At 31.8% G+C, this 23,668-nt stretch overlaps 1 long non-coding RNA gene across 1 annotated transcript; it reads right to left on the bottom strand.

The window, feature by feature from the left end:
• Window positions 1–9,349: 9,349 nt before the first annotated feature.
• LOC128039264 (uncharacterized) lies at window positions 9,350–11,970 on the bottom strand. The gene is made up of 2 exons (XR_008193777.1): window positions 11,862–11,970; window positions 9,350–9,710 (listed from the first exon to the last, which is right to left on the bottom strand). It is a non-coding gene; the product is annotated as an uncharacterized LOC128039264 (long non-coding RNA).
• Between the last annotated feature and the right edge of the window lie 11,698 nt (window positions 11,971–23,668).

The following is a 23,668-nucleotide window of genomic DNA, read 5'->3' as shown; positions in this document are numbered from 1 at the left end:
GAAAAATATAAAAAATTATTATAAAAGATAAAAGTTATAAAAAATCATAAAATTTACAACTTTTATCTCTGTTTATTTTAAAATTTAAAACAACCAATAGGAACATACCAAGTGACACATTCTAATTGAACATGAGCAATTTTGAATAAAACAAGAATAAAATAAATTTTAATACCAATAAAATCAGATTGATAGTCAAATTAATCAGATTACCAATTTCCTATTCAAATCAAATAATTTATTAAAATTATAAAAATCAAATAAATCATTAAAATTTCATAAAAATATAAAAATTGATTCAACTGATTTTTTAATTCAATTTAATCACTTCGAATTGATTTATGAGTCAACTGAATTTTACTTTATTCAGGATTGTTATATCAATTGTTTCTGATTTAACTTATCCGAACCGTTGGCTCGATTCTAAAAGTCCCCCAAAAAAAAAGGATAAAGCTCACATTTGTTGTGCAGCGTATGTCGTCGTTTCCATCAAGCTTCAATATTTACAGTAACTCAGTGGTAGCACACACTCCCTCTGTACCTCCACCATTCCCACTTTCTAAAGCTCTCCACTTTTTCATTTGCTAGCATAATCCCATACCCAAAATCTGTTCTTTAATTTGTTGTACCATTAGATGTAAATTTGTTATATTTTTTAATAAATTTTCTATATTTTATAATTTTTACTAATTTTATAATTTATTTTATGAATTTTATAATTTTATAATTTTTACTATTTTTATAAGTTTTATGATTTTTTATAGTTTTATATTTTATAATGATTTTTATATATTTTAAATAATTTTCTATAATTCTGTATATTTGTAATAAATTTTAATGAATTTGAAAGATATTTTTATATTTTTTTGTAATTTTACATTACTCTATTTTTTATAAATTTTAATATTTTTATTTTTATTATTTTTCTACATGTACAATCACGGCGTGATACATGACGGCTTTAATTGAAAAGAAGAAAAAATTAGAACAATTAACTTTAACGGTTAACTGTTAAAAAGATTTTTTATGTATTTTAACAATTCAAATACCCAATTAAGTGGAGGAAAGGGAGTTTAATTTTTTTTAAATTAGAGAATGTTGTACACCCTTAACCATATAATTAATTATGATTATACTTTTATAATTGGTTCAACAAGAAACAACTTTGGGCTAAGCCTAATGAGCTTGAAGCACCTAATGAACCCAAAATATAGCAATTGTAAGAACTAAGAACCCAATATCATTTAATCTCCCCTAAATAGTTATTCTAGATTATAACTTTTGTTTTATAAAATAAATTATATATATTTTTAATTTGTAAACTACTACTAACCCTTTTAATTTTGTTTTCCTTCGACTACTCAAGTAAGGAGTAAAAATTATTCATGCCTGTTTATTTGTAATAAAGCTTTTAACATGTGATTTTCTTTGTTGGCCTGCTTCTCACTCACAATCTCAGGTTGGTAGAATTTGAGGTGTAATCTAATAAAAGGACAAATGCCATTATTTTAAGTCTTAAGAGAAATGCTAGATGAGTTTTTCACATATTTGATATGTTTGAACATTCACAGCCTTGATTATAGCTTCCTCTTTTCTTTTCTTTTTTTCTTCTGACATAAGCTTAGTTTGACTCTGTTTTTTTTTATCAATATCATTCACATCTTTGAAGAAGTTTTCAACATACGAAAATGCTAGAAGTGGATGTCAGAGCTATAACTAATTTATGTAGTTTCACTTAACCCCTTTATCTAATGGAACAAAGTACAGATTTATATTCTTGTAATCATTTAATTAATTAATTATTTTTCAAAGCAAACAATCATGGTACAGTCGTCCACAACAAGATATAGAGCAAAATTTATAAGATTACTAAAGGTGGTGTTCAAAACAAAATAGTAGTTGAGATTCTCTATTAGAAAATATTTGCCGACGTTTAATGAATAGTTTAGATTATGGTTGCCCGAGTATGTGTCCCGCAAGACCGCAGGCTGTAGCAGCAGTCAGAAATGACTCTTGACTGAGGCAGCTGAGGTTTCAAAGTTGAAACTATGGTGTAATTTAAGGAACAGGATTTTCAAAGTCTTTCAGTTTCTTATCTCATCAATGGCAGGATTTATCTTGTTTCTGTTTTGAACCCTTATGTGGCCTCACGTAACAGTATCGATTGCATTGGAAATCTTAAATACAAGTCATTCGATTAGGGATGGTGGTGATACCTTGGTTTCAGCCGGTGGAATATTCGAACTAGGATTCTTTAGCCCTGGTTCCAGTACCCAAAGGTACTTAGGAATATGGTATACCAATTCCATCACGACTATTTCATGGTTGGCGAATAGGGAAACACCCCTCAATGATACATCAAGGGTTGTACAAGTTACCATCACTCTTCTTCCTATTCCACTTTTGGTCCTCTCCTCCTTCACCCTGCTGCACCTTAGCCTTTAAAGCTCATTCTATGCTTCCTTCTTGCCTTATTAACCTCCTTTTCTCTTGTGTTTGTAAAACATTGATCAATTCCATTACTCTTAGTTGAGTCAAGTCCTTGGAGTTCTCCAAATAGGCAATTGTTGCTTCATACTTCTCAGGCACAGAGATAAGTATTTTCTGCACCAGTCTAGAATCAGAGAGATCAGTCCCAAGAACTCTTACCTTGTTGGCAATATTTATCAACTTATTTGAGTATTCTTTTATTGACTCAAACTCCTTCTTTTGTAGCCTCTCGAATTCTCTGATCAAGTTTAATACATTCATGCTCTTGATCCTCTCATCTCCTTAATGCTCAACCTTGAGTTAGTCCTATATCTTCTTCGCTAATCCAAAAGCCATAATTCTATTGAATATGGTTGGTGAAAACGAAGCATAAAGGCAAGCCTTTGCCTTAGCCTTCCCGGTGGTTCTCTCCTTGTGCATTTTAATATGGTTCATAGTTAGATTGTTAAGAAGTGAAGTCATCTTATGGTCTTCCTCGAAAGCTTCCCAATAATCACAACCCTCCATGTATGCTTGCATTCTCATGGCCTATGGTTGATAGTTCTCTCCATCAAACACAGGTAGGGCTAAAACAAACAAGTTACTTGATCTCGATTCCATTTTCCTCAAAAATTCACAAGTGTATCTCTCAAATTTTCTCTCAGAACTCTCACAAAACTTTTCTCACAGGTCCCTCAAGAAAAATAGCTCTCAGTGCAAATTTTGGTTTAGTGGAGAACTAAAAGAAGCATAGAAAAATAAGAATGAAAGGGGTGACTGAATTCATTAACCAAGCAACCCTTATATACATGTCTCAAGTAATAACATCAAACAAAATTTAAATTCTTATTCCTACTAATAAGCTAACAAATCTTCCTAGGATTTAGCTTTATTAATCAAAAACCTTTGTAGCCATTGAAACACTAACAGAGATGATACAACCATTAGATTCTGATCTGGACCTTACAAAAACCAGCGGTTACATGGGGCTCTTGTCATGGAAGTAAACCCTATGTATACCTATAATTTGGTATTCAATGAACAAGAGCTATATCTAACATCATTCCTCGCAATAACTCAATTCTTTTAAGGGGAGTGCTAAGCAGTCCAAATAGAGCCATAAATCCTTTCATGTGGAATGATCTAAATCGATGTTCAATACAAAATCTTCCATGTTACACTGATTATTGTGATAGATATGCATTGTGTGGTGCAAATGGCATATGTGACAACAAGTCCCCTGTATGTAGTTGCATGTTAAGCTTTTCACCGAACGATCCCGAGGAACGGAATGCAGTATCAGGATCAAGTGGTTGTGGGAGAAACACACAACTAAACTATTCTAGTGACGAATATGTAAATCTATCTGACATAAAAGTGCCCGAAACCAGACATTCATGGTATAATTACAGTATAAGCTTAGAGGAATGAAAGAACCTATGTTCCGCGAATTGCTCCTACACAACTTATGCTAATTTGGATGTTTCAAATGGAGGAACTAGGTGCTTTCTTTGGTTTACGGGCCTTTTTGATATTATATACATAACTGAGAGCGATCAAGATATATATATGAGAGTTACTGCATCAAAAGTAGGTATGAAATATACTTTATCCTTTGATTATTTTATTTCATTATTTTTGTTTCATTGATTTTTTTATTTGCTTTCCAAACAGTTCAAAATGACAACTAAAGAAATGGAGTGAAAAGAAATAACAACAGAAGGACGATCATAGCGATGACCTTTTCACTATTTACGGGAGTGCTAATTGCAGTCCTAACTATTAGTATTTTAAGGGCGACAAAGTTTTTTTTATTAATAAGACTAAGTCCTAGGAAGATTTGACTAAGTCTTAAAGAGATTTGTTAGCTTGTTAGTAGGAGTAGGAAGTTAGGACTTGTTAGCTTATTAGTAGGAGTAGGAAATTAAAATTTGGTTGAGGTTGTGTTGAACTTTGGCCTGCAATGCAACAGCAGAGAAGCCTTGAAGCTCAACTAGTACAACAACAACATTTTGTTCATATGTAACTAGCTTTAGTTCTTTTGTAATTTGTGTTTAAAGTTAGTAAGATTAGTTGCTTATTTGAATGATGTTCAATGTGATGTAATAGCTTATAAGTCAGCTTTATTTTGTGTGTAACTTAAGCTATGTTTTAGTCAAGTAATTAGTGGGAGCAGTTATACATTAGAAAACTATTATGTAACTTATATGTTTTTATCTTAATGAAAATCAATATGAAATTAGTTTTTAAGGTTTCATTTTTTTCAATTCTTTTTGCATCTGTTTCTTTTCTTCTTTTTCTATTTAGATTTCTGCCAAAACCCAACAAATGGTATTTAGAGCCTGTTATCTTTGAAGACCTCTATTGTTGGTAGCTATTTTTGTGAGAAACCTTGAAGAGAAAGAAACTGAAGCTTTTTTTATTGTTGCTGCAACATGAGTTTTACACCACCACCACCACCACCACCTGTCTTTGCTGGTGAAAACTACCACATTTGGGTAGTGAAGATGAAGACTTACCTGCAAGCACATGACTTGTGGAATGTGATTGAGAATGACACAGAACCAGCTCCATTGAGGGCCAATCCCACTATTACACAAATAAGACAACACAGTGAAGAGTGTGCTCAGAAGCACAAAGTAATGTCATACTTGCAAAATAGAGTGTCTGATGTAATTTTCACTCGAATAATGGCCCGTGACACTCTAAACCAAGTCTGGGAGAAGCTAAAGGAAAAGTTTCTGAGGTCAGAAAAAACTAGGCAGCAGCAGTTGATCAACCTCAGGAGGGACTTTGAGAACTTGAAGATGAGAGAGTCTGAAACTATTAAATAGTACTTTGATAGAATAATGGCCATAGTCAAAACATCAGGCTCCTTGGAGATGATTTTAGTGAGAGCAGAATTGTTGAGAAGGTCATTACAACTGTTCCTGAAAAATTTGAAGCAAAAATCTCCTCATTGGAGGACTCAAGAGACTTATCAACCATTTCACTGTCTTAGTTGATAAATGCTCTGTATGCACTAGAACAAAGAAGGGCCAATAGGCTGGAGGAGCATCCTGAAGGAGCTTTCCAAGCAAAAACCAAAGAAAGCTCAAGTTCGAGCTACAAAGGAAAGAAACCATGGCTTGACAAAAGGGAGAAACCAAAGAGGGATGCTAGGAAGAAAAGGTTTCTACCATGCATTCACTACAAAAAGTCTACACACTTGGACAGGTACTGCTAGTATAGGCCTGATATTCAGTGTAGGAGCTGTAAGCAGCTTGGTCACATTGAAAAGGTTTGCAAGAATAAAGGAAAGGCACAAACTCAGTGGAAAATTCAAGCTCAAGCTGCTGAGGACATTCAAGCTCAGAAGGAGCATATTTTCACTACATCTTGTTTTGTAACCTCAAGCAAGGTCAGAAGGGACTGGTTAGTAGACAGTGGCTACACTCATCATATGACATCCGGTGAAGGGCTATTTAAAGATCTTGACAGCAGCTTTGTTTCCAAAGTCAGGATTGGAAATGGAAGCCTTATTCAGGCTAGAAGCAAAGGCAATGTTGTAATCAGCACACATTCAGGTAACAAAACAATCTCAGATGTCATTTTTGTACCTGATATAGATCAAAATCTGCTTAGTATTGGTCAGCTAATAGAGAAGGGTTATTCACTATTTTCAAGAATAACTCATGTGTTATTGAGGACTCACTTGGTCAAGAACTAGTCACAGTAGCTATGACTGAAAGATGTTTTATACTGAATCTGAATTAGTTGGAAATGAAGGCCTACACTAGTCTTACTGATAAAGCTAGTTTATGGCACAAAAGGTTTGGCCATGTTAATTATAGATCACTCAGTTTGCTGTACAAATTCAATCTGGTTGAAGACATGTCCAAGGTTGAAGTCAAAGATAGAGTTTGTGAAATTTGTCAGCTTGGGAAGCAAGTGAGACTGCCATTTCTAGTTAACAAGGCATGAAGAGCTCGAGACAAGCTTTAATTGGTCCATAATGACATTTGTGGACCAATGAAGACCTCTTCTCTAAATGACAGAAGATATTTTGTGCTATTCATAGATGATTATACAAGGTTCTGCTAGGTGAATTTTTTGAAACAAAAGTCAGAAATACCTAAAGTATTCAACAAGTTCAAAGCCTTAGCTGAGAATCAATCAGGTTGCAAGCTTAAGGCCTTGAGATCAAACAATAGTACTGAGTATTTGTTAGAAAGATTTCAGAAGCTATGTGAGCAGGCTAGAATTCAATATCAGTTGACAACCATCTATACTCCTCAGCAAAATGGAGTTTGTGAAAAAAAGAATCGAACAGTACTTGACATGGCTAGGCTATTTGAAAGCAAATTACCAAGCATATTTTGGGCTAAGGCTGTGAACACCTTAGTGTACCTGCTTAACAGATTACCAACCAATGCAGTCAAAGAAAAAACTCCATTTGAAGCTTGGTTTGGACTTAAGCCAATAGTTTCATATCTAAAGGTGTTTGGTTGTGTCTACTATACACTTATTCCAGCTGAGAAGAGAACCAAACTAAAAAAAAGATCTATGCCAGGAATATTTGTTGGTTACAACAGCATAAAGAAAGGCTATAGGGTTTTTGATCCTTCCACCAAAAAGATCATGATGAGCAGTGATGTAAAATTTAATGAGGAAAATGTATGGAACTGGAATGGTACAGATGCAAGCTTGTGTGAACAAGGTCAACGAGACAGTAATCTGTAACTAACTGAAGAAGAGGAGGCAATTGGTGATGAATTCGATGATGTACTTGTGAGAGGCACAAGAACCATCACAGACATCTATCAAAGATGTAATATGGCTATACTAGAGCCTACAAGTTTTGATGAGGCTGCTAAAGAAAACTGTTGGAAAAGAGCCATAGAAGCTGAAATAAAGATGATATACAAGAACAATACTTGGGAACTAGTTGACAGGCAAGACCAGAAGAGATTTATTGGTGTGAAATGGGTGTTTAGGGTCAAGTACAATGCTGATGGGTCTTTAAACAAACACAAGGTAAGACTTGTAGTGAAGGGATATAACCAACAGTATGGTATTGACTTCTTAGAACCCTTTTCTCCCGTTGCAAGGTTAGATATAATAAGGCTTTTGTTTGCCTTTGATGCTCAAAAGAAATGAAGAGTGCACCATTTGGATGTCAAGTATGCTTTTCTGAATGGTTTCCTTAAGGAAGAGATATTCATTGAACAACTAGATGGGTTCAAGGTTCCTAATGAAAAGGATAAGGTCTACAAGCTTAAAAAGGCATTGTATGGTCTAAAGTAGGCACCAAGGGCCTGGTATGACAGAGTTGATACATACCTATCTAGGCTAGGGTTCGAGAAGAGTATCAGTGAGCCTACTCTCTATGTGAAGAAATCAAAGAATGAAACTCTACTGATTGTGTCACTTTATGTAGATGATCTGTTGGTAACTGAAAGCAAGAGGGAGTTGATTGATGAGTTTAAAATACAGATGCAAGATGTTTTTGAAATTACTAGCTTGGGGGAAATGACTTATTTTCTTAGCATGAAAGTAAATCAGTCCGATCAAGCTATCTTCATAAGTCAACAAGCCTTTACTTTGAAGATCTTAAACAAATTTTGTATGTCAAACTGTAAAATTTTTAGCACACCAATAGCTCAAGGTGAAAAATTAACCAACAATGGCAACCATGAAAGAGTTGATGAGAAAGAGTATAGAAGCCATGTAGGTTGTCTACTCTATTTGACAGCTACAAGACCTGATATCATGTCTGTTGTTAGCCTTCTGTCTAGGTTCATGTATTGCTGCAATGTTGTTCACTTTAAGGCAGCCAAAAGAGTTCTTAGATATGTGAAAGGGGCTTTGGATTATGGAGTGAAATTTGAGAAGGCAAAAGAACTCAAGTTGATAGGGTATTCTGATAGTGATTGGGCACGACTCATTGATGATATGAAGAGCACATCTGGCTATTTCTTCACTATAGGCTCAGGGGTCTTTTATTGGAGTTTAAAGAAATAACAAACTGTAGCTCAATCAACAACAGAAGCAGAGTACATTGCAGCAACTGCTGCTGTTAATCAAGCCATTTAGCTTAGGAAGCTTTTATGTGATTTGAATGAAGATCAAGTTGAAGCTACTGAGATTAGAGTTGACAATCAGTGTAACACCCCTTACCCGTATCCAACGCCGGAACAGGGTATGAGGCATTACCAGAACACTTACACATGTAAACCTATTAAACCGAGTTACAAAATTTCATTCAAATTTAAAACTTTCAAAATTATTAACATGCTTTTATAACTCTTCACATTATATATATATAATGCAACATTTTCTGCTAACCACACTATCAAATAATGGATTTACTCAATCGAGCTCAATATAAGATGTCAACTTATAATCCAACATTTAACTTCAATTGCACTTTCAGATACTTTTTAAATTAAGGATCGATTACGGACTTGAGTACATCGTCGCCTTGGTGTCACAATTTGCTTGAATTTTTTTCACAATGTTATAACTCAAGATGATGTTCTTTATTGAAACACCATACTTACTTTTCACATTTTGCCATGGATCCACCATGGACTTATCCAATCAATTCATCACCGATTGCCGTACATATGTACTCAATCCTGCGTGTCCATTAATTTGAACAAACAATCTCATTTTATTCTTATTTTTACCATAATTATAATTCAACAACATTATACTAATTGATACATTATACCATTCCCACATTAACGATTAATCATAAAAGTTCACCATATGAACTTACTTTTCATTAACTTTCCACACTCATTTTCTATGAACATCACACAAGATATAAACAAATCATTCAACCATAGTCGCGAGCTAGTGTATTTAAACATAACTCTTTTTGGGGCTAATCACATAACAAACCATATCAATGCATAACTTATAAATTTAACGTGGCATGGTCTATGTAACTACTTGGCCAAAGCCTAAGCATGTATACCAAATATGTTCACCAAATATACATATAACATAAGCATTATAAGTAGGGATAAGCACAACATTTATTCATGTATCGGGCTTACCAACATGTTTTAATTCATAAACCACTCATGGTCTTACTCCCTGCCAAATCATGTACCGAATAATTTAGCTTTCTTAACACATTTATTTGCTTTTACTATTGCTCACATAAGATTTATAGAGCATAGAGCCTTGTATATAACACCGGCATAAAGCCTGCTAGGCACCAAGCCCGATACATTTCACCGGCACAAAGCCTGCTAGACATAAAGTCTGATATAATTCACCGGTACAAAGCCTGCTAGGCATAAAGCCTGATATAATTCACCGGCACAAAGCCTGCTAGGCACAAAGCCTGCTAGGCATAAAGCCTGAACTTACAAAATCAGTCTTTCACATAATTCACATCTAATTTAAATCATTCTCGAAATATAATCAAATCACAATATTACATTCGGCACTAGCTTATATAACTTCAAATAATTAATTTCATACATTTTATTGTCCTCCTCCTCCTCTCCATTCCACATCCTTTACGATAAAACATGCTTAAATAGTATTATACATAATTTCACTATTCACTTATATTAAAATTTAAAGCTCTCTATTTGAGTCAGAGTCACTAAATCATATTCATCCGGAGCTACAGAGCTCCAAATTAAGATCTATAAAGTTTCTCATATGATTTCACTGTAATATAAATTTAATCACACATAAATTTTAAGGTTTGCTTAATTTCCAGCAAGCTGTCTTTCTGCGTCATAGACGCTAATTTATTTTTATCTGGAGCTACAGGGCTCCAAATTAAGTTCCGTAAATTTTCCCTGAAACTAGACTCATATAAATTCTTACCATAAAATTTCCAGAACTTTTGGTTTAGCCAATTAGTACAGTTTATTCATTCAATTTACCCCTGTTTTGCTGTCCAACAGTTCTGACACTTCTTCACAACGAATCAATTTTCTCCTCATAAAAAATTCATATGATGTTCTCGTTTATTTCACTTGAAAATAGACGTATTAAGGATTTCAAACATATAAATTATACTCCATAATTATTTTTGTACAATGTTTACTGATTTTTCAAAGTTGGAACAGGGGATTCTGAAACTCATTCTGACCGTGTTTCACCAAAATTCAAATATCTCATAATTCACACTTCTTTTGCTTACTCTGTTTCTTTTATAGAAAAATAGACTCATTAATCTTTAATTTCATATCTCACCCAGACTTTAATTCAATTTCTACTATTTTTGGTGATTTTTCAAAGTTATACTAGTGCTGCTGCCCACAACTATTTTAAGGTCAGTTTCACTCATTCAATAATTATTTGTGTTCACTTTCATTTATATACATTTACACCAAAGCATATTATATCTTGGCACATAACAATCAAGTGATCATAGACACACCTTACTTGTAATATTAGGGATGTTCGGGATATCTCGCACACCTGGTAGGACGCCAATGCCATATCCCGATATGGTCTTACATGGGATCACATATCGGTGCCGATGTCAGTAATGAAGTTGCACAATTAGTGCTAACCAAATTACTCTCGTATCGCACACTTAGTGCCCGTTATTCAACATCATTATTATAATTCCGCACACTTAGTGCCTATTATTCAACATCATCATTTTAATTTTACACACTTAGTGCCATTCATATAGTCAGTAGCTATTCCATACTACGCACACTTAGTGCTAAATATTGATAAATCACATTCATGTCTATCTCTACTTTCCGAACTAAAATACATTCAGCTATATATATATTTATCATATTTCCATTTCAGCATATATAACTAACATTTATTCAGAAATTTTAATATCTAATTGCTTATAAACTTACTTCGGATGTCGTCGACTAATTGATCGGCTACTCAATTACTTTCGATTTTCCCCGATCTAAATCCCATTTCTTGTTTTCTTGATCTTAACATATTCAAATAAATCTCATTTTAACATATTTTCATTCAATTTAGTCTAATAAAGCATAAATGGGCAAATTACATTTTTACCCCTAATATTTCGCACTTTCACAATTTAGTCCTTATTCCACAAAACACAAAATATACAAAATTTGGCCACACTCCTTAAGGGCCGAATCTTCCTAGTACCCATATAAGTCCATACATTTCATTTATTTCACCTTTGAGTCATTCAAAAATTTATTTTTGTAATTTAGCCATAATTACTCAAAATCACCAAAAACTTCAACACAAAACATATTAATCTTTAACATATCTTTCATTTTTCATCAACAACTATCAAAAAGCTCAAGCACTCATCAATGGCAAATCACAAAATCATCATCAATTCACAAAATTGAAACATGGGTTTTAAAGAACACAAAGCAACGATATCAAAAACGTAAAAATTATCAAAAACCGAACAAAAGACTAACCTTAATCTAACTCCCAATGGCCGAACCTTAGCCAAGCTTTTCTCTTTTTCTTCTTTCTCCAGTTTCGACAGTGGAGAAGATGATATGATAGTGGCTTCCTTTCTTTTTCTTTTTCTTTTTTTTTCACATAATAATATATTATACCTTATTATAACATATATATTATTTTAATAATATAAGAAAACCATATACATCACCTAATGCCGTCCACTAACTTGGAAAATGGCTTAATTGCCACATAGAACCTCCAATTTATAAAGACAAAAACAATTAAGCACTTTTATATTTAACCCTCAAATTTTCACTTTACGCAATTTAGTCATTTTCTCAAATTAAGCATACAACAGTAAAATTATTTCACGAAACTTTCACATATATAATTTCACACATATTTAACACAGAAAATAATATTAAAATATTTTTAGACTTGGATTCGTGGTCTCGAAACCACTTTGTCCGATTAGGGTCAAAATTGGGCTGTTACAATCAGCCAGCTATTGCAATAGCAAAAAAAATCCAGTATTTCATGGCAAAACTAAGCATTTTAAGATTAAATATCATTTTGTTAGAGAGGCTGAACAATAAAAGAAAGTCAATCTGATTCATTGCAGCTCAGAAAACCAGCTTGCTAATATTTTAACTAAGTCTCTCGGTGTTACAAGGTTTGATAACTTAAGAAGAAGTATTGGTGTTTGTTGCATACAGTCCAAGAAGGAGTGTTGAACTTTGGCCTGTAATGCAATAGCAGAGAAGCCTTGAAGCCTAACCAGTACAGCAGCAACATTTTGTTCATATGTAACTAACTTTAGTTCTTTTGTAATTTGTGTTTAAAGTTAGTAAGATTAGTTGTTGATTTGAATGATGTTCAATGTGATGTAATAGCTGATAAGTCAGCTTTATTTTATGTGTAACTTAAGCTATGTTTTAGTCAAGTAATTAGTGGGAGCAGTTATACATTAGGAAATTGTCATGTAACTTATATGTTTTTATCTTAATGAAAATCAATATGAAATTAGTTTTTTCAGGTTTCATTTTTTTCAATTCTCTTTGCATATGTTTCTTTGCTTCTTTTTCTCCTTAGTTTTCTGCCAAAACCCAACAGGCTGTTACTTGAGACTTGTATATAAGGGCTACTTGGTTAATGAATTCTGTCATCCCTTTCATTATTATTTTTCTATGCTTCAGTTAGTTCTTTGTTAAACAAACACTAACCACAGTTGTGTTTTGAAAGATGGATAAGAAATTGCTATAAAGAGGTTGTCAAATAGTTCTAAACAAGGAATCAGTGAGTTCACAAATGAAGTTAAACATATTACAAAACTTCAGCAGAGGAATTTAGTGAAGCTCCTTGCATATTGTATTGAAACAGATAAAAAGATGTTGATCTATGAATACTTGCCAAACAAAAGTTTGGACTTCTTTATATTTGTTATGTCTTTTGTCCAATCCATGAAGTTGATTTAGTTATATCCCTTGTCTCAATCTTCCAAAAAAATTATATTTAGAGTTCTAACAAGAAATAAAATGGCTTTTGAGAAGATCCAGCTCAAAGCATGTCACTTGATTGGCCAACACACTACCAAATTATCAACGGGATCACTCAATGGCTCCTTCATCTTCATCAAGATTTGAGACAAAGAATAATACATAGAGATCTGAAAGCTACTAATGTTTTATTAGATAATGAAATGAATCCGAAAATTTCATAGTTTGGTTTAACTAGAAGTTTTGGAGAAAAAGAAACTACTGCAAACTGTTAGAATTGAGTGACCTGAATCCTTATTTAAATAAAATATAGTGGTAAAATAAAATAAAAGTAAAATCCATATAGAACTACACTTCTGTTATTTTATTTTCGAATAAGGTTTTTTAAACCTTATTAAACTCCATCTATTTGATATTGATTAGAATAAGGTGTTTCAATCTTACTACACTCTTATTAGAATATGGTTTTACAAGCCTATAAATAGACATAGTTTACTCCTCTTGTAATTATTCGAATTCAACAAAGTGAATTTTCTTGTCCTCTGGCCGTGGTTTTTTTCTCGAAAGCGTTTCCACGTAAAAATCTACGTGTTCTTTAATTTTTCTTTCTCTTTTCTTTGCGATATATATTATCATTATCGACACTCTATTATTTTACAAATTGGTATCAGAGCTTTTAGGTTGTTCATCTCGATCACGATAATGGCGACTTTGAAGTATGAAATTTCGCTGTTGGATCGCAACACCAAATTTACGTTGTGGCATATTAAGATGCAAGCAGTTCTTGCGCAGATGGATCTGGAGGATGCCCTGCTAGGGATAGATGAGATGCCTTCGACATTAACGGATGAAAAGAAGAAGTGTAAGGATCGAAAGGTGTTAACACAATTACATCTGCATTTTTCCAACAAAATTTTGCAGGATGTGATGAAAGAGAAGACCGCGGCTGCATTATAGAAGAGGCTAGAACAAATATGTATGTCGAAAACTCTAACCAGCAAGCTGCATATGAAGCAGCGCCTTTATGCTCATCGTTTAGAGGAATGTGCGTCTGTGCACGAACACTTAACAGTGTTTAAAGAAATTCTCTCAAACTTGGAGGCCATGGAGGTTTAGTATGATAAGGAAGATCTAGGGTTGATTCTATTTTGTTTGTTGCCCCCGTCTTATTCAACCTTTAGAGACACAATTTTATATAGCCGCGAGTCTCTCACAGTTTATGAGGTTTATGATTCTTTGACCTCGTATGATAATATGAAGTATCTTGTGGTTAAAATTGACTCTCAGGGACAGGGTCTCATTATTCGTGGGAGACAAGATTGGAATGCTGATGATGATCATGGAAGGACACAGGAACAGAATCATCGCAGTAAATCTAAAGGTAGATCAAAGTCTTCAAACAAAGGTAAAACTTGTAACTTATGCAAGAAGAAAATGCACATCAAATCTGAGTGCTATAAGCTACAAAACAATATCAAAAGGAAGGCTGCGAATTAAAAGGGAAAACAACCAGAAAATTTCGGTAAAGCTGATGTTGTAGAAGACTACAGCGATGGTGAACTTCTAGTCGCTTCTGTCAACAATTCTAAATTAAGCGAGGAGTAGATCCTTGATTCGGGCTGCACCTTCCACATGCGTCCAAATCAGGGTTGGTTTACAACTTATGAAACAGTGTCTGAAGGTATTGTTTTAATGGCAAATAATGCTTCATGTATTTAACAGCCCAATTTTGACCCTAATCAGATATAGTGGTTTCAGAACCACAAATTCGAGTCAGAAAAATATTTTAATATTATTTTTAGTGTCTATTATATGTTAAGTTATAGATGTGAAAAATTCGTGTGGAAATTTAATCGTTTGAAGGTTCAATTCGATGAAAAGGGTTTAATCGCGTAAAATAAAATTTAGAGGTTAAATTTAAAAGCACCTATTTGTTGTTGTCTTTTTAAGTGGGAGGTCTAAAGATGTAATTAGACCAAGATTTAGTTAGTGGGTGGTATATGACAACATTGTCCTTAAAAAATATGTTATAAATATTTATTATAATAAGGTTAATTTAGTAAATTATTAAATTATATCTTATAATTAAAATAAGTAAAGAAAAAATAAAACATTTCATCTCTTTGGTCGAATAAGGAACTTAGAGAATTCATTCATGGCTATTGTTGATTAAGGTTAGTTCTTTGTTCGGTTTTTGATAATTTTTACGTTTTTGAGATCGTTGCTTCGAATACTATTCGACCCATGTTTGAATTTTTAATTTTGATGAATATTTTGAGTTTTACCATTGATGAAAATTTGTGTTATGTGATGTTTGATGATGAATAATGAAAGATATATTTTAGATTAATATGTTTTGTATTAGAAATTTTAGTGAAATTGAGTAATTAGAGTTAAATTGTGAAATTAAATTTTGAGGGACTAAAATATGAAATAAATGAAATGTGAGGACTTGTATGAACAATAGGTACATTCGGCCCTTGTATGTTGTGAACAAATTTTGTGTATTTTTTGTTTTATCCAATAAGGACTAAATTGTAAAAAGTGTAAATGTTAGGGGCAAAATGGTAATTTACTCATTTATGTGTTTTTGGATTAAATTAAATGTAATTATATTTAAACTAGCTTATTTTGAATATAATTAGATCAAGAACTGAAGAAATCAGAGTTGGATAGGGGAAAAACTAAAGTTGTCGATTAATCGTTTGGTTTCGACTTTTCACCGTCTGAGGTAAGTCTATTAGCAACTAAAAGTTATTAAGTTAATATTTATACATACATACTAATTGTATTTTATGTTGAGCTATAATTTAAAGTATATTAGTTGAATAAATTTTGAAGTGTGGATAATATATAACATGTTCGAATATACAAGTATGATCTTGTATAAATTCATGGTTTGAAATGAAGATATGAAATGTAATCAAGAATAGGTGATGTTCGAATAAGCATGAATATATATATTTAAATTTATTTTTTGAAATTAGGTAAGAAAGTTATATATATATAAGTATATACAAGTATAAACTCTTGGATTGGATTAAAATATGTAACTTATAATTGTATATATATAGTTTGAATAGGCATATATATATGTGAGTTATAATCTATATGTATATGTTGTATTCAAATGAGCATACTTACATATATTTATATGTTCTTTAATTGAATTTAGGTAGGACATTTATATAAGTTTATATAAGGTTTGAATATGCAAGATTATGTGTATATGTTCTTGTAATGAATTTAAGTATGAAATTTATATATGTATGTGAAAGTTTCGATTATGTATGTATATTCATGTAAAAGTTCTTGAATGGAAGTGAAGATATGAAATTATTAGTGTGGATCATAAAGTGATCGAATGTAATACAGACTTTAAGTCTAGCAGGCTTGATGCTGGTGAAATAATTTAGACTTTATGTCTAGCAGGCTTAATGTCAGTGATACATTTCAGACTATAGGTCTAGCAGGCTAAAAGCCGGTGTACCGAATCAGGTTTTAAACCCTAGCAGACTAAGTGTCAGTGAATCTGTTTAAATTATGTGAGATATGCAATTGATATATATATGATTTTGATTATATGAAATTGATGAATACATAAACATTCAGTTTTTACATGCTTGGTGAGTATACACCTACAAACGGGTTTTGCATTGGTTAAATATAATTGTATGCTTTCAATACATACAATTAATAAAAGCATATGTATATTAGGTATATACGATTGTTGAATTTATAATTGCATATGGTGATATGCGGTTGTAATATATATATATATATATGTTGAGCCTATGTGTTTGATAATTATTTATGTATGCGTTTGAGATATATATATATATAAATGTACTCATTTATATGTATATGAAGAATATGTATATATATTTGAATGTATGTATTAGCTATGCATTCGGTATAAATTTATAATGAGTATATTTATATATGTACAAAAGATTATAAAATGTGATTGGTATATATGTGTATGATCAATTATATGCATATGATAAGTACATATGTGCATTCGGATGTATGCAGTAATAAAGATGTATACACATTCGGTTATAAAATTTTTAAACATATGTTTCTATATATGTAATCGGATATTTACGTTAAAGTGTATATACATTCGGTTTTAATTGTTGATAATTATGTATGCATTTATCTATAAGTATTTGTTAATATATACAGTGTTTGCGAATTCATTAAGTGTACCAGAAATGTTATAAATTTTTTTATATATTTATATATATATATTTGTGGTTATGCTATAGACTTACTAAGCTATAAAAGCTTACTTTGTTTACTTATGTCTTTGTATTTTATAGACTTAAATATCAAGCTTCAAGCTCGGGGATCGTTAGCAAGTTCATCACCCTATCTATTATCTCGGTATTTAAAATATTTAAATTCTAACTATGGCATGTATAGACTAGATAAATGTTTTGAAGGTCGTATTTTGTTGTATTGTATATGATTATAATAGCCATACTAAAATGGTTTATTTTCTTATGGATTTGCTAGTCCGCAATGTCTTTATTAGTTAGATTTTAATGTCTTTGTTTATTAAAAATGGTTAGAAGAGAGAAGTATAAAATTTTGTATTTTGTTTTATATTAGACTAAGTTTATTATATATAAATAATATATATAATATATATTGATTTTGAGATGGTTGTGTGTGTTCGGTAATGCCTTGTAACCCTAATTCGGCATCGGATACGGGTTAAGGATGTTAAAATGTAAAATTTCAGGTGTTGGAACAATTAAAGTTAATATGTTTGATGGAGTTGTTAGAACACTTAGTGACGTACGACATGTTCCAGAATTGAAGATAAATTTAATTTCATTGAGTACTCTTAATCCAAAAGGGTACAAATACACAACTGAAAGTAAGGTTTTGAAGATTTCCAAAGGTTTCCTCGTTGTGATGAAAGGGCAGAGAAAGACTACCATGTTATATGTTCTGCAGGGTTCTACTGTTACTGGTGATACAACTGTCACTTCCTCTTCCTTGTCAAATGATGATATTACTAAACTTTGGCATATGAGTGAGAATGGCATGACAGAATTGAGCAAAAGAGGACTTCTTGATGGGCAAGGAATTTGCAAACTGAAGTTCTATAAGCACTGCGTTTTTGGGAAGCAAAAGAAAGTTTGATTCACCAGAGGAATCCATAACACGAAGGGAACATTGGAGTATATTCATTTTGATCTGTGAGGGCCATCCAAAGTGCCTTCGAGAGGTGGAACTAATTATATGTTAACTTTTATTGATGATTTTTCCAAAAAAGTTTGGGCATTTTTCCTGAAGTAGAAAAGCGATGTGTTTTCCCCATTTAAGTCTTGGAAAACTATGATTGAAAACAGACGGGAAAACAAATAAAACACCTCCGCACAAACAATGGCTTAGAGTTCTATTCTGATAAGTTTAATGAACTATGCGATTCAAAAGGGATTGTGAGACACTTGACAGTTCGTCATACTCCACAACAGAATGACATTGTAGAATGAATGAACAGAACGATCATAGAGAAATTTCGATGTATGTTGTCGAATGCTAACTTACTGAAGTTGTTTTGGGCCAAAGCAGCCTCTACTGCATGTTTTTTGATCAATCGATCTCCATCCGTTGCCATTGAGAAAAACACCCCACAAGAGGTATGGTCTGGTAATCCTACTGACTATTCTGATTTAAAGATCTTTGGGTGTCCTGTGTATGCTCATGTTGATAATGGAAAATTAAAATCGAGATCCATTAAATGTGTTTTTCTTAATTATAAAGCTGGTATAAAAAGGTATAAGTTATGGTGTCCTGAAAATAGAAAAGTTGTGATTAGCAAAGATGTTGTTTTTGATGAAACTATTATGCTACCTAACTTATCTCTTAAAGACTCTTCCAATAAAGAAAATCAAAAGCAGGTAGAGTATCAGATTAATCCAGAATCTACAACAGAGTCGACTCCTCAAGCTAGTACAAAAATTCAGAATAGAGTTACTTCTTCACCACAATACTCTATTGCCAAAAAACAGAACTAGAAGAGAAATTAAACCTCTAAAGAAGTATGCCGAGGCTAATCTAGTTGCTTATGTTTTAAATGTGGCTGAAGATATAGATGCAAACCAAGAACCATCTTGTAATACCCCGAAAATTACTACAGTAAGAAAATAAGATATTATCATTAATATAGTAAAATAAGGAAATAAAATGATAAAAGGGAAATTTTGAGTTATTTCAACATTGACAAATATATTATGATATATTAATTCAAGAAAGGACTAAATCACAAAAGTAGGAAAAATTGTGTCCCAAGAGTAAAAACTCAAAATTTGAGGGGTTAAAGTATAAATATGAAAAACTTAAAGGACTAATAGTGCAAATATTTTAAAGGTGAAATGATCTAGAAGCTAAGGAAAATGGATGAATTAGGACCAAATTGAATAAGTGGAAAAAGTATGAGGGATTAAATCACAATTTTACCAAAATAAGTGATGAGTCAATAGAGGAATTTTGAAGAATCATAAGGGGCAAAATGATCATTTAACAAGGAAGATAATTTTGAGGAATAATGATGATGTTGGTGATATTTTAGATTAATTAAATAAATATTAGTTTATTAATATTTTGATTTGATTTTAATTATATTATTATTATTATTTTATTTAGTATATAAGGAAAGAAAGATGAAGAATTCTCTTCATCTTTCCATGCTACTAACGTGAGAAGAGAAAAGAAAGAAAGAAATTTTCTTTTCTTTACAATTTGGTCATTTTACCAAAAATTCACCATTTTCACTTAGAAATCAAAAGACTTTTCATAGCTACCAAGAGATAAACATAATAAGGAGACTATGAGGAGCTAGAATATCAAGTTAGATTTAAGAAATAGAAGCTAGAGGAGAAAGAAAATCAATTTAATGATTGAAATCAATAGGACAAGGTAAGAACATCAAGATTTCAATATATTTTAAGTTTGATATTATTGAAAAAGTATGAAAATGATGTTAAAGTTTAGTTTTCTTATATAAGGTTCTATGTTCTTGATATGTTAGTGAAGGAAATAAGATGAAGTGATGCGAAATGTTGTAGAGAAAGGAAAGGAGGTGTTATAAACTTGATTATCAACATTTTGCACCAAAATAGTTTTGAACAAGAGTAGTAGTCTAAATTTGAAAATTCACCAAAATTGTAAAAATTGAATTAGAGGTTAATTAAAGTATTAAATTAAAGCCTATTGAGTCTAGTTTTACATAGAAGAAACTTTGTAAGCAAAAGAATTTCATATTATGATATATATAAATTTTTGTGAGACAAGGTCAAATTGATTTCGGGTTCTCGTATTCTGACTTTGGAAAATCATCAAAAATTGTAAAAAAAATTAGGGGTTTAATTTTTTACTTTTAAATTCTTAATGAGTCTATTTTCAAGGGAAACAAACAGAAATATCATCCAAACCCCGTGCTAAGAGATAATTAATTTTTAGTAAAGAAAGGTCGAAGCTGTCAAAAGTAGAACAGGGATAAATTTGAAGATTTTACTGTACTTATTGGCTAAATTATAAATTCTGAAATTTTTATGGTAGAAATATGTTTTAGTCTAGTTTCAAAAAAATCAAGCGGATCTTAATCAATAATTCTGTAGCTCAAGATATAAATAATTTAGTGATTATAACTCAAGTGGATAGCTTTGATATGAACATATAAGTAAATAGTGAGATTATAGATAATGTTACATATAAGCATGTTATATACATTATGGATGTGGAATGGAGAGGAGGAGGAAAATATATATGAATATTCAGCTAGCATAGGTTTACATTAAAATAGATAATTTGCATGTTTTAGGCTCAAGGACTAAATTGAATAAAAGTAAAATTTTAAGGACAATTTTATAAAAATGTCAAAATGACCAATTTGCATGAAATGAATTGTTTTATTGTCTAAATTAATATATTGAAAGAAATTATTAATATTAATTGGGTTTAGTGCATTAATTTTGTTGTATGATGATATTATAAAGTGATTTTGTTATATATTGATGTTAGTATCAAATTGTGAAAATAGTTAAAATATTAGGGTTTGATATTAAATTTCTATTTTATTAAGGTTTGTATGATATCCTAGAATATTTGGATAAATTATTAATTGAGAAAAATTTAGTTGATTTGATAGATTAACTAGTTAAGGGACTAAATTGTAAAAATTGTAAAAGTTGGGGTAATTGTGTAAATTTGAAAAATTGAAGGGTATAAATTGTGAAATGAATTGGAACTGAAATATATGCTAATGAATGAGTAATTTTATATGTTAGATCAAAATTCCACGATACTTGTGAAAAAGGAAAAATAGTGAAATATTCCCTAAACTCTTGCAGTTATTACAATTCAATTCAGGTAAATTCGTACAGTTAAACTTAAATGCTTAATTATTAAATTGATGAATGTTATTATGTATTTATTCATATCTATTGTTGGAAATAAAATTATTATTAAATTATGAAATTGAATTAAATGTTCAAAACGAGTAGAACGTGGGATTCAGTACAATCATTTTATGGCAAAGGATGAATTGACGGCATATGAAAAGGATAAATTGGCAGTAAATTACCCAAGTAAATCGAGGTTCAGCATTTGTTGAGAACTTTCGTGTTTACTTTTCGTTTAGCTCTCACAAGCTTTTGTTTAACTCATATGAGTGTTTAACCCTTATGGGTTTCCGTTCAGCTCTTGTGAGCTTCCGTTCAACCCTTACGGGTTTCTTTTTAGCACTTATGTGCTTCTGTGCAGTCTTTGGGCTTCTGAAAATGATGTACTCATATCCGTAAGCCATTATTCAAATGGTAAGTTATCGGGAGTTGTCTTAGATGATATATGTATATGAAGAAATAGTAAAAGAATGATATGCATCATGAAATGTATATATATATCAATATCTTGATATGTTGATGTATGGAAATTATGTAAGTTGAGACGAGTAATAAATTCAAGTGTGACATGTTGAGATAATAAGGTTATTGATGTTGAAATTATATGAAATATGTTCAAGTACGCTTACAAGTGTTGTTGTTTGATGCTTAGGCAAGTGCCAAACTACTGGTTGAATGGTAATATGTTTAATTATAAGATGCATTGAAATGGTAAGTGCTCAAATGAAAATATGCTTGTGCTCATGAAAGAGTGGTAAGGTTTAAGTTATGCAATTTCTTATGAAATGAGTTATCATGTGATTAATTCGAAAAAGGTCTATGTTTAAATGAACTAGCTAGTAGCTATAGTTGAATGATATACTTATGAATGGTGTGTTATGTATATGGAATGAGTGTGGGAAGTAAAGAAACACAAATGAAAATAAAGAAATTTTGGAAGAGTTAAAGTTGTTTAAAACCCTACTATGTTAGGAATAATATGTATAGGTGATATTGTAGATTTATTCGCTTAGTGAGTTCTTAAATATAACTTCATAAGTATTGTGGTATCAATATTGGATTTTTCTTGATATGTATAAGTTTCTTATTTAAAATAAATTGATATGATTAAAGTTTATACGAGCTTACTAAGCATTCATTGCTTATGTATTTGTTTTCCTTTATTTTTCAGATTATTGGAAGCTCAATTGGGTTGAAAACTTGTCAGAGTTGTATCACACTATCCATTGGTTCTATCAGTACTTTCGAATGTTTTGATTTTGGTTATAATGGCATGTATAGGTATTTTGTTTAATGATGGCCCATATGTAATTTGTTAAGTTTAGCCACTTATTTTTACTTGTTTTGGATGTCTAATTATGGCTTGTAAAATAACCTATTTTTGTCCATACGGGCAGAGACACGGGTGTGTGTCTCAACCGTGTGTGACACACGGTCGTGTGTCCCCTGTATCTAAAATGTTCACAAAATAGAATGCTCACACGGCTTAGCACACGGGCGTGTAACTTGGCCGTGTGACCTAAGTCAGTATACTCAGACGAGCATAGACACTGGTCGAGACACAGCTATGTGTCCTTATTTCGAATGCCCATACGGCCTGAGAAACGGGCGTGTCTCCAAACCATGTGAGTCACACGACCTGGCTACACGGCCGTGTGACCCCTGCAATGTTGAAAATTTTAAATATTTTTGAATTTTTTTTGAGTTTTTGACTTAGTCTCTATTTGTTTCTAATGCGTAATTTGGGCCTCGATGGCTTGTTTAAGGGACAATATGTATGATTTTGATTGGTTTCTAATATGAATGCTAGATGAGATGAAATGTCTGATAATTAATTTGTAAACTTTGTTAATGCTCTGTAACCCTGTTCTGGCAACAGATTCGAGTTAGAGGTGTTACATA

Source organism: Gossypium raimondii, chromosome 1 (assembly GCF_025698545.1).
Source record: "Gossypium raimondii isolate GPD5lz chromosome 1, ASM2569854v1, whole genome shotgun sequence".
Classification (NCBI taxonomy): domain Eukaryota; kingdom Viridiplantae; phylum Streptophyta; class Magnoliopsida; order Malvales; family Malvaceae; genus Gossypium; species Gossypium raimondii.
This window is presented reverse-complemented; position numbering and strand designations above follow the sequence as displayed.